Here is a 12,906-nt window from a genome sequence, read left to right on the forward strand (position 1 = left end):
TTGTCGATTATAAAGCCTGCTCGACATGTCCGGTAGCTAATTCTGCACAGTCCCTCGTGCGCCCATCCCCAAGAGTCTATGCATAGCTTTTTCTCAATCATATATATATGTATGTATGTATGTATGTATGTATGTATGTATCAAATTCAGCTCATGGGGGGACTTACCAGAAAGTTAAAGTGCCCGGCCACATCTTGCGACGTAGGGTCAACAGAGTATTGAATCTCGACCTAGAGCAAGTGGTGGCAAGCCACTACATCTACCGAGAAAAACTCGTATCTCAGATATAAAGTGCACAAGCCAATATATCATTCATATTCATTCATTCATCATCATTATGGCCAATATTCATCAATTATATAACATTTTCCGACTTCTCAATCATAATTCATCATATCTTAAACTTTCTTCACTTCCAAGTTACCACCCCTTCATAATTCAACCCCCTTCACTATCATTACAACTAAATTCTAAGGTCTTGGAGAGTAGAAATAGAGGTTTAGAGGTTTAAAATCATGTTTAAATCACAAAACTCAAGTTGCTGAAAAACAGGGTCCCGTGTACGCATGCATGCACACTCCCGCGGGGATACTAATTTTAACATAATGGAATACCCGCGTCACGTGTATGCTCACGTACACGAGTTCTACAGAATGGCTAAAAATTGTTAAGTACTACAGAATTTCATTTTATACACCAAACTTTCGACGTGCATAACTTTTTCGCTAAAAATCGTTTTTCATCCGTTCTTTGAATGGCGTAAACTTCACGAGCACAATTTTCATTTAATACAAGTTTGGAAAAGTTTGAGGATCTGGAAGCCGAGTTATGATTTGTCGAAGTTTGGTCAAAAATTAGTTTTTCTCAACAAATCTCAAACCTCTATTTTTACCAAAATCAAACTTTTAGCACTCAAAATGACACCAACCAAATCCAACACAACCCATATCCTATCACAACCATTGATACCTCAATTTAATCATGTTTATTCCAAAAATTTCTCAATTATACAAACAAAATTCACAATTTATCAATATTCATATACCCTTAATCATTATTCTCATTTATCGCCATCAAATCATCATTCATCAACCTATTTCTCCAACCACAATCACATTCACATCATGATTCATTAATCTAATCAAACATCATCAATTCTACATATATTATCAACTAAATCACTAAACATGCTCCAAACTCATAATTCAACTTATCCTAATTCGTCTAGCATAAATTTTCACAAGACATTATATATTACATATAAGAAACCAAAAACCCGCTAATTTCCCAAGCTAATTTATTCCTAAAATATCAAATTAACCACAATTCTCAACACTCAAAACATTAAATTTTTTAAATTGTGGAAGAGCAAACTGAGAGTGAGATTGTCACTTCTTTACCAAATTGGTTACTGGGCTTTATAAAGTTCGACGTGATAAATGCGTGGCTCCAAACGGTATAACGATCGGAGTTCGGAGTTAAGATTTATGTGGATTTAAATTCAATTCAAGAGTTTTGTGTTTTCTTTTGTTCTTCCCCGTCATTACCAAGTTCCAGCGTGAATTGAGAATAAAAAAGGGAAAGGAGGCTGAGTTCACTAAGTGCGGGCTGGATTGGATTGGGTCTTAGGTTCAGTTTAGATTCGGTCCGATCAGTTCGATTTATTTGGTCCAAATTTTTAAAATTTGTGTCAAAATTCATATTTTAATTAATTCTATTTCATTAAACTATAAAATTTAATTTTTAAATTTTTTATTAATAATTAATTTATTGATTAATTATTTATTAATTATGTAAAATTTACATTATATTTTATGTAATTTATTTTTTCTAACAAATTTTAATTAAATCATTTTATATTCAGAATCTATATTTATCGTCTCTGATCTTTACCGCAAATTTTATTAATTTTATCAATTCAAAGCTTTGCCGTTACAAGTTATATTAATTTTTAATTTATTAGTTCATCCTTTAAAATAAAAAAATATAAAAAAATCTTCTCTTCTTTTTTATGATAGAAAAAAAAAATCTTCTCTTCATTGTCACAAAAATATTAGATTTTGATGCATAATAAATTATTACCTGCAATAAAGAGTAGGTTTCGTTTATAGATATTAGATTTTTTTATTCTGACTTGCAAAAAATTATGTTAAACACCGCCAATATATATATATATATATATATATATATATATATATATATATATATATATATATATATATATATATATATCATAATTTAGAATATAACCATATCAATCTCATAATAAGGCAGAAATAACCAATCTCAACATTAATTTTCATAATCTTAAGGAAAAGTATACAAAACCAAGAGATTATCAGTCAAAAACTAAATAAAACCACAATAATTTATATTAATAATTAATTAATTTTAAATTTTTTAAATTCAAAATTTAAAAAATTTAAAATTGATTAGGTCAACCTAATTAAAACCTATAAAAATCTTCATTTTCTCTCACATTAACCTACTCACCTCCAACAATCACACACACAGATCCCTTTCTCTCACCGTCAGGTCCTCTCCGCCTTCCCACTGCGACCCACTCCTCTTCTATCACCGACATCTGGTTCGTCGGATTCGCCACCGTCGACAAGAACCGCTTTTCTTTCGCAAACCAGATGTGTTACCGGAACCGCCATTACAGTTGGAGTTAAACTTGAACTCGATCCTAAGGCGGCGGTGATTTCAAGGGCGGGGGGACAGCCTGAGAAGCCATGGAGGCGGAAAAGACAACGGGCCGTCTCCGAGGCCGAGAAAGTCAGCAGCTCCGACGAACAAGCCTTCGTTGTTGTGGCCGCAGCCGATGGCTACATTAGGACTGAAACGGAGTCGAGCATAATAGTCTCCTTCATTGTTGTTTGGAGGCAGGTTCTATTACGGCATTCGGAGAGGTCCAGGGACTTGCACTGCGTCGCGGCGCAGAGAATTGGTGCATAGAAAGCCTATGAAGCCGGTTGGAATATTGGATCATCTTGGTCATAGTTGAAGGGAAAGTGTGGATTCTGAAGGTTGTGTTTTTAGGGAGTATGAAGTGGGGCCATTACGGATGTTATTAAAAAAACATTCATTTAATATGAAAAAAAAAAACATTCTTATACTTAATAAAAGAAATATTCAGTTATATTTTAGAAAAAATAATTAAATATCTATAAAATTTAAAAAAAATTATAAAATTCTCAAAGAAATAAAGACATTCACATTTGTAATACAAAGAAATTCGAAAAATATATAAAAGAACATCCATTTAGTATGAAAAAGAAACATTCTAATATTTAGTAGAAGAAACATCCATATATATTAACTCTTAAAAATTTTAAATTCACTCAGAGATATTTAACTAATTTTTGATTAATACCCTTTTGGTTCCTAGCATTATTCTAATCTCAATTGTCATCACAATGTCATGATAGGTCGTTGTCGTTAATATAAATCACGTCATTTATCATCAAAATGCCACAATAATAGGCCACATCAATATCACCTTATGTATCATCTATATCATAGCGCCACCTTGAGCCTTACTACAACGTGATCTCATCCGCACGGCGTCTGCATAAAATAATTTGAATCATGAGTTGCTTCGAAGTTAGATATGAATTCACTAATTTGAGATTATTTAAAAAATTTCAAATAGAATGAATTCATAATAAATAAACAATTATCTCAACTAAACTCTAATTTCTAAAACTAAATTCACTAATGATTAACAAAGCTTGACGCATATAGATTATAACTCATTAAGAAAAAAATCCCGTAAAAAATTAAAAGTAAATTCTATCCAATCTTCTTTAAATTAGAGGATAAATTATTTTTTATAATATATTTTTTTATTATTAAATGAAATGAAATGAAATTTTTATAACAAAAGTTACATCACTGATTTAAGCAAAAATTTTCCCATTTCAATTCTCTCTCCCCCCAAAAATTGATTTAAACAATGAATAATGTGATTATGCTGTAATTTAACCTCAAATTGCATCAACTTCACGTTTTACTATACTATCCATCGAGTTGATGCTGAGGATAATAAGATAAAATTAGTACTATTGTTGTGATTCACACACTACTCTCTGTTAATAATATGATGAGTCCTAAGTAAAATAACTTATCACAAGATCATATATATTAAGATTTTGATGTGAAAGGATGAACGAATTAAATAGTCCAGTGATAGGATAATTTACATCATTATTAATTTTAAATATTTTAATAATTTTTATAATTTACAAAAAAGTTAGATCATGATTAATTAATTAAATTAACAAAATTTAGGTTAGATTAAGAGTTTAAATTAATTATGATAAGTCAATTAATTTTATTTTAATTAATAATAAAAAGATATGTCATAAGAGATAATTTACCCTCTAATTTAGAGAAAGTTGGGTAAAATTCACCAAAATTAAAATCCAACAGGCACGTTAGCAAAATAAAGTCTAAAACTTTTGAAATATATTTGATATGTTAACAAAACTACATCTAAATAAAATTGAATGTTTGCCGTATCTTTTGAAATTTGCATTTGGATGTCATACCACCCATGTTAGATATATACTAAAATTAGTCACTAAAATAAACTATTAATATAAAATACACATAAAAATATAAAATATATATTAAAAATAATTAAGTTACACATATATATTTAAACACAAATAAATAATAACTGATTTTAATATACAAATAATATTTTTAATATCATATATAGGTGATTGGCAAATATTTTGATATATACTTATTATATTTCATTTGTCTTTTTTACTTGTATCATATTGGTTAATATAAGTTGAGAAGCATATCAAACTTTCTCTTAATCGGTTTTGGTTGATGGAGTGAGGAGGGTTGTTATAGAGATGAGTTCTTTTAAAAGTCCTGGATTGGATGGATTTTCAGCGGTTTTTTTTTAAGAAATATTGGGATGTAATTGGAACTAATGTTTAAAAGATTATGTGTAAATTTTTTGCAGGAAAGGTCTTAGATGCATCTATATTTGAGATTCTTATCATTCTTATTCCGAAAGTGGATAACTCGACAGTCATAAGGGAATTTAGGCTTATAAGTTTGTGCAATATCATATACAAAATTATAATAAAGGTGCTGGTTAATAAATTTTGGCCTTTCTTAACGGAAGTGATTGGTCCACTCCAAGGGGGTTCATTTCAGGAAGAGATACGAGTGAGAATATTATCGTTGTCCAGAAGATCCTCAACTTCATGCGCAAGATCAAGTCTAGGAAAGAAACCATTGTCTTCAAAATAGACTTTGAGAAGGCATATAATAGGGTATATTAGAGATTTCTTCACCATACTCTTAGAAGTTTTAGCTCTCTGCACAACATTATTAGTCTGATCATGGGATGCGTTTGCTCTTCTTTTCTTTCGATCTTATGGAATGGTGAGAGATTACAAAATTTTAATCTTCAGAGAGGTCTGAGACAAGGTGACTTGTTGTCCCTGTACCTCTTTGTTCTATGTATCGAACAATTGGCATGCCTTATATCTTACTATGTGTCATATGGGTCTTGGGTAACTGTTGCTATTTCCAAAGGTGGGCTCAGGATTTCTCATCCTACATTCGCTGATGACCTTTTCCTTTTCTGCAAGGCAACCAGGTTTCAGGTTGACATGGTCATGCAAGTTCTAAAGCTTTTTACCAAGGCTTTTGGTTTGAAAGTTAATCTGGCCAAGTCTAAGGCGCAACGTTCTAAGAATGTCACACAACAGAGGAAAGAGGTATTGTCGAGGATTTCTCAAATTCACTTTACTCAAAATCTGGGCAAACATCTAGGGTTAACATTGGCCATGATAAAGCGGAAAAAAAGGTAGTGCAAGAGGTTATTAAGAAGATTTAAGGAAGATTAGCTAGCTGGAAAGATCGACTACTTAATAAGGCAGGAAGGTTGTGTTTAGTTAAGTCGGTGTTGACATCCATTCTAGCTTATGAAATGCATGTCTCTTAATTTTCCTCTTATGCATGTGAAAAAATTGATTCGGTGATGCAACAATTTCTTTGGAAAGATTAGGTGGATGGGAGAGGATTATCTTTTGTAAAGTCGACAAAGGTAATGACCTTAAAAAAATACAGAAGTCTCAAGGTGAAAAACTCTTAGTGTGTGAATATTGTCCTTCTCGAAAATTTTGTTTGGCAACTTCTACACTATAAAGATAAATTATGGGTCCAACTCTTATCCAGCAAGTATCTCTCAAATGGTAGAGGTTTTGAAGTTTCTTACGGAGCCTTGTATGTTTGGAAAAGTGTGATAAAGGCCTTTAATAGAGGGTTTTGTATGGTGTTGTGGCAATTCAGACCAATCCTTGTGGTTCGATCAGTGGTTACCTTTGGGTAAGCATGCAGACTTCCTCCCTTATGTGCCTATTACAAACGTCCAACTTTCAATTGTTGATGTTATCCATAACTGTAGATGGAATTTTAGTAAGCTTTATTCTCCCTTACCCCATCATGTCAAATTGACTTTGGCTGAGTTTCTCGTTCCTGGTCACAACTATATGGCCCGGGGTGGGTTTGAAAAGCTGCCTTAACTGAGGATTACACTACCAGAAGTAGTTACCTTGGCTGGTGAAAACGAAATACCAAAGGGATTAGAGTGAAGGCTAGAACTGATTATGGAAGATCTTTATCCTTGAGAAGATCAATTTCTTCTTGTGGTTGTCCATCCAGAATATTGTTCCTATCGAAGTGTTTTGGTACAATCAAAATTTTATCTTCAAGTGATATTTGCCAGTATTGCAGAGATAAGTCAAAATCGATTCTTTATCCACAATGATAGAGCCAAAGCTGTCTAGAACATATTCAATTCTTCTATTAATGATCTTAACGGAATGCTTGACTTCTCTTCATGGGTTAAGCATAGTATTTCAAGAAAGGATTGTCTTATCATGGTAAGAATTTGGTGGATATGGAGGCATCAGTTTCAAGAGGTGTTTAACCTTGATGAGTCTTGGTCAGAGAAGAAGGTGGCGATGCTATCTAGAAGCTTGAACTATGAGTTGAATTCCTTGCAAAATATTTGCCCCATCATCATGAATATTGATTGGAGTTATCAGAGGGAGCCTCCCCCTAATAACATGTTCAAGTTCAAGGTCAACTGTGATGCAAGTATCTTTCATGAAGCTCAATTGGTTAGATTATTTGGATGTGTATTGAGGGATGATAAAGGGAGATGGCTACTGGGCTCTTTTGGCGCTTTTTCTTTTTGACCTACTTATCGTTGTGAATTGCTGGTAGCCTGATAGAGACTAATGTTGGCTTGGAAAGCTGAATGTAAGTGTGTTATCTGTGAGATAGATTTAGATGCTTATTTTGTATTGAGCAATATCACCAAGAACAATTCAAATGGGGATACAGATATTGTGCTCAAGCTCCAGGAGCTTTTGTCCAAGGCTTGGGAGGTTCAGTTTCATCTTGTTCGAAGGGAAGCAAATTATGCTACAAATTGGTTGACCAAAACTGAGGCCAGAAATACGATAGCTTATGTTACCTGGATCAACCCTAGTGATGAATTAGAGTGAATTCTTCTGAGAGATGGTGTTGCTTTTAGCTAGTGTGTTGTGCTCTTTAAACTTGTTTGTTTTATTTTTATAATCTTTTAATACCTCAGATATTGGTTAATATATGCCTTATATATATTTCATTAATGATATCTCATTGAGATCACATCATCGCTTATAAAATCCTAGAGTATTTATGATAAAAAAATATTTATATAAAAAATATAAAACAAAAATATTTATAATAACTTGAAATACTTATAATCTCTTAAATAAATATAGTCAAAATAATTTTTAATAGATTATAGATCAACTACTTTGGTCTCTAACAAAAGATTTTTGGATTTTCACAGTATTTTTTAGCTTGGTAGACTAAGAACTAACCATTGCAGATTTGAACTTTATTTAAGGGTTTGTCACTGGTTAATAGATTGCTGCATATACAATGCTGGATTAAAATCCTGACACTTGCTTAAATAAACTAGTGAGTGTAAAACCCTTTATGTTAGAAAAATTTAATTATGAATAAATTACGTTTTATTTTATTAAATTGAGCTTTTTATTATAGAAATTATTTTTATTGAAGGTATTTAAATTAATTTTTATGATAATGAGTTTAAATTTATTAAGAATCTTATTCTATTTAATTAGATATTTTGCTTAATTGAAATTAATAATTTTGCTATTTTCTTAATTAAAATTTAAAGTTTTAATAACTGAAAAATAATGAAGATTTGTTAATTTAATTTGAATATTAAAATTTTTGGTTTAGTTTTATGAACTGAAAAAATTAATTAGAATATCTCTAATTTTAAATTAGAATAGCTATTTGAAACTAATCAGTAAGTTGATAAACAAATAATGTTCTTAAAATAATTTTATTGGGTTAATTTTAGTTTTAAATTACTACTCCACCCTCTAATTTTATTAAGGGTCCTACACAACCCTTTTTTCCTTTTACCAAACCCTAATTCCCAAATCAAAATCCTCTTCTAATCTTAACACACACTCTTTACCGCACACAAAACACACACACCCTAGGAAGAGATGCATAGAGTGAGAGAGCTACGATGATGAAGAGAGAAAAAAGGGGGCGACGCCGGCTAAGGTCCGCCGCCATTGCTATCGTCGTCACGGCTACAACCATGGAAGACCATCACCATCGCAGAAGGGAGCCAGTTGAGGTCGCCACCGCGCTTTGTTTCCATCACCTCTGAATCTTCAACCGCCGCTGTTAGGGCTTGTCGCTGTCACTGAAGCTCCCGTCGCCGTCAATTGGAAGCCGTTGTTATTGATCCGATGAACAAAACACGAGAGATTCATGTGATGGTTAAGATGAATATTGGATATTTGATGAGTTGTTGGGTGTTAGGAAGGATGGATACGATTTAGGCTTGAACATGGATGCGATTTGATAGGTATTGATTGCAGAAGAAAAAGGTCTGAGAAGTGTTATTGTAAATGTTGCTTGAACTTGAGGATTATGAAAGCTTGGTTTCTTAGCTTATAAGGTGAATAATTGAATAATGTTATGATGAGATTGAATGAAGAAAAGATTATGTGTTTAAGTTAGATATAGGAGGTTGTCTATAGATTCTTATGTTGTATTTGAGTTAGTTTGCAATCTTGACCTCGAGTCTAGAGTATTATATTTGACACCTTATACCCGCAAGCCGTATGTAATCGCCAAAGCCTAACCCGATGGAATTTAAAGTGTAGAGTAGAAAGTGGAAGTGTTTTGACTATTATGATGTGATTTATATTTGTTATGAGATTATTGATGAAAAACGAAATTTTGATTTGAGGATTATGACAAAAGTGAGATTCATATGAGGCTTAAATTGAGATGCATTTGTGTATATATACCGGTTTATTTTGTTAAAAGAAAAGTCAATAAGAATTGCAGGTAAAGGCTCCTACTTATTATAGTTATATATAGTTAAGTCATCGCACTACAAGAAAATTAGCCTTTTTCCACGTTTTTAAAGCGTGCCGAAAAGTACAAAAAAGCGTTGCGATAGTTTTTTCCCACGTTTTTTGAGCTATCAGCACACTTTTGAAAGGGTCACATCTGTAAGCGTGCCAATTGCTCTATTGCCATCTATTGACAGGTTTATTTTTTGCCACGCTTTCATCTATTGCCACGCTTAAAAGCTTGACTATATGTATAACCCTATAGCCACGCTTTTAAAAACATGCCTATTGGGTTGGTTTTGGCTACGATTCAAAAGCGTGCTGATAGGAGAATATCTAGCTACACTTTTTTAATGTACCTAGAAATGAACCTATTAACCACACTTTTAAAGTATGGCTATATTCTTATTAAATTAAAAAAAAAACTTGGTATATATTTTTACATGTACTCTAATGCGCTCCAAAAACGATAAAAATCATTGACAAAAATGTGAATATCATTTAAAAAAATTAATCAATAAAAATTAGTATTATATTGGTAAAATTCAAACCAAATTAGCCATGTCATATCTATACATGCAACAACCGCGTACATGAAATTTACAAACATAAACGAAAATGAATTTCTAGAAAGAGAATTAAAGAAATGTCATTGATTCTCAACATCCTTCCTAGCGACATTCAAACTTCCACTTCCAGTTGATAGTAGAGTTTTATTAACCAAATTAATTGCCTAGCTATCTAAAATCATATTAAATTACACATACAGGCAATTACAAACACAGCCACTTCTCCAATTGTAATTTCAAATTAAATTCTAATCCAGTTATGCGTATTATCCATTCAAAGAACAACCACTTCCACAATTTCAATTTAGATAAAAGTCGCCCATAATGCACATTACCAATTAAAAAATGCACCACATTCTTTAATTTTAGATTTTAGAAAATGGAGAACATCAATATAACATAAACAAATTTTTAAAAAATTTGGAATTTAAATCATGTAACTCATTGTAAAGCCATGAAAAATGGGTCAAAGAAAAACATTGATGAATGATGAGAAATTGAACTTCCATTTTCATGTGTTAATTTTTAAACTTCCATTTTTACATCACTGCAATACAGAAATAGCGAAATAGCCAGGGAACCAAAATAATGGAATAGGAACAGAGAAACAGAGAGAAGAAATACTTACAGAAAACAAAGAAACAGTGACGATTGAGGGAGGAGCGAGAGAGAGGCAACGTCAATGGGTGGTAGGGTTTGGGAGAGAGAGTGACCGCTGATGCAGGGTGCGTCGACAAAGGTAGTGTCGATGGAGGGTGCAAGGGTTGCGAATTTGAGGAGGAGGCTTGTGTTGAAGGTGCAAGGGTTGCGACAGAAAGGGTAGCGACAGAGAGAGTGCGAGAGAAGGTTGCGATAGAGCTAGGGTGCGATAGAGGGTTGCAAAAGAGGGCTCGAAGAGAGGACTGGGTGCGAGGGTTCTCATCAGCAGTGATGAATTGGTTCTCAACAGTGATGAAGATGAAGGGCTGGGAGAGATGACTGGGTCTTTGATGGCTTGAGTAGTAAAAGGGTTCTCACTTAGCTTCTTTAGGGTTAAAGGTTTAACTTGGAAAAAATTAAAGTGTTTGGAAAAAAATGGTGGAAAATTAATTTTTTTGCTGGAACTCTGTCGCTACGCACTTTTAGGGTGCCCACATAATTAGAGGATATAGGCACGCTTTAAAAATGTGATCGTAACAAAACAAACTAGCCACGCTTCAAAAGCGTGCCTATTATCCTCTATGGCCATGCTTTTGAAGCGTGGCCAAATCACTAATCAGTCGCTACTCTCATGAAAGAGAAAAAGCGTGCCAAAAAAAGCATGGCCAATTCACTAATCAGTCACCACCCTCATAAAAGCGTGGCCATTGACCACTTTTGGCCACACTTTTAAAGTGTGTCATGAAAAAATGTGTCGACAGGCTTTTTTCTTGTACTGTCCTAATATTCTCGCTATTAAAATGGCGCAGCCGAAAACGTGATATTCTGAAGATGAAAGTCTTACAATAAACTATTAGACTAACCCAAATTGATTGTTTTTAACATATTTTTAGTACTATGAAAATCTCTAAAAATTACTATCACCAGATAAATTGGTCTTTCCATTGCTTTTAATAAAATTTAGTATGTGATTAAGCAAATATATTCTTAAAAAAATTATTATAAAATAATTAGTTTTATAAAAAAAATATCGTTATATAACAAATTAGTCTCCCTTATAAATTAACCAATACTATCTCGAAATTTTCCACAATAATAAAAATTTGTTAAGAAATAAAATATTTAATTTAAAATTCTTCAAGAACAATTTAATTGTTTGCTCTGATTATTTCGTTAACAAATGATTTACTTGATCCCAAAAAGAGAGAAATTCTATAAAGTCACAAAGACTTTAAGGAGAACAAAAGGAAAAATAAGAGAGTCTAAGCACGAAAAAAAAAAAAAACATATGGCAAATAATAAATCTTCACAATGCCAAATAATCTCAAGCCAAAAATTAAAACTAAATAGCCTGTATTAGAATAAACGTTTACCTATAGATCCGCATATAGTAATAGACACCAACATTGTAATACGTAGCATAACATTCCCGAATGCATTTCGAAAGCTTTTCAATCTTTTCCGAATAAGACGTAGAAGGCAAACGCAAATAACGATGATTGCATTTAGCAATACACTCCTTCAGCCTTTTACTCTTGGAAGGAAATTCATGAATATTGCCATCTAATTCAACAGAAGCACAACTACTAATCACTACAATAGTAATCAACAACATAAGTGCATGCGCCGTACTATTGTTTCTAGCCATGTCTCTTCTTTATTTTAATCTTACAACAAGAAATTTATTATATACAAAGTTCAATATATACTTAAAAATTAAAGTATTCCTTAACATTATCATATTCACTAAAATTCTAAAATGAAGATATTTTTCTCTGTTAATTTATGTCTCTTACTTCTACTAAAAGCTTAAATTTCAATTAATATAAATAAAACAAAATATTGTCGTTCCTTGCAACGAAAGTATAGTCTTAGAATTGTTTATTATTTGATAACATTGACTGCCTCTTAAATTTAATCAATTTTGATTAAAAAGATACTCATTATAAGATAATATAGTGCTAACTTAAGAAATCTAAATATATATAGTAGGACATAGACATTATTGCACAGATGGCGTTAAATATAAAATAAAGGTCACAAGTCATAACAAAGAAATGAAAAGCTATACAAAAAATTGAAAGCATAATATCGTTGATGTGGAATAATGCCATTTATAATAGTAGTGAAGACAAAAGATAAAACAGAAAGATATTTTAAGCATGATGGAATAATGGTCGTTTTTTCATCATGCATGACAAAAAAAAAAAATGGAAGCCTTTTGTTCCGGACCGGATACCTGATCCTTCCTCGGAGTA

At 32.1% G+C, this 12,906-nt stretch overlaps 1 long non-coding RNA gene across 1 annotated transcript; it reads right to left on the bottom strand.

Annotated features, from left to right (window-relative positions):
- Positions 1-3,237: 3,237 nt before the first annotated feature.
- On the bottom strand, positions 3,238-12,324 carry LOC112704129 (uncharacterized). The gene is made up of 2 exons (XR_011864117.1): positions 12,022-12,324; positions 3,238-3,570 (listed from the first exon to the last, which is right to left on the bottom strand). It is a non-coding gene; the product is annotated as an uncharacterized lncRNA (long non-coding RNA).
- Positions 12,325-12,906: the final 582 nt, after the last annotated feature.

The sequence above is a fragment of the Arachis hypogaea genome, chromosome 7 (assembly GCF_003086295.3).
Source record: "Arachis hypogaea cultivar Tifrunner chromosome 7, arahy.Tifrunner.gnm2.J5K5, whole genome shotgun sequence".
NCBI lineage: Eukaryota > Viridiplantae > Streptophyta > Magnoliopsida > Fabales > Fabaceae > Arachis > Arachis hypogaea.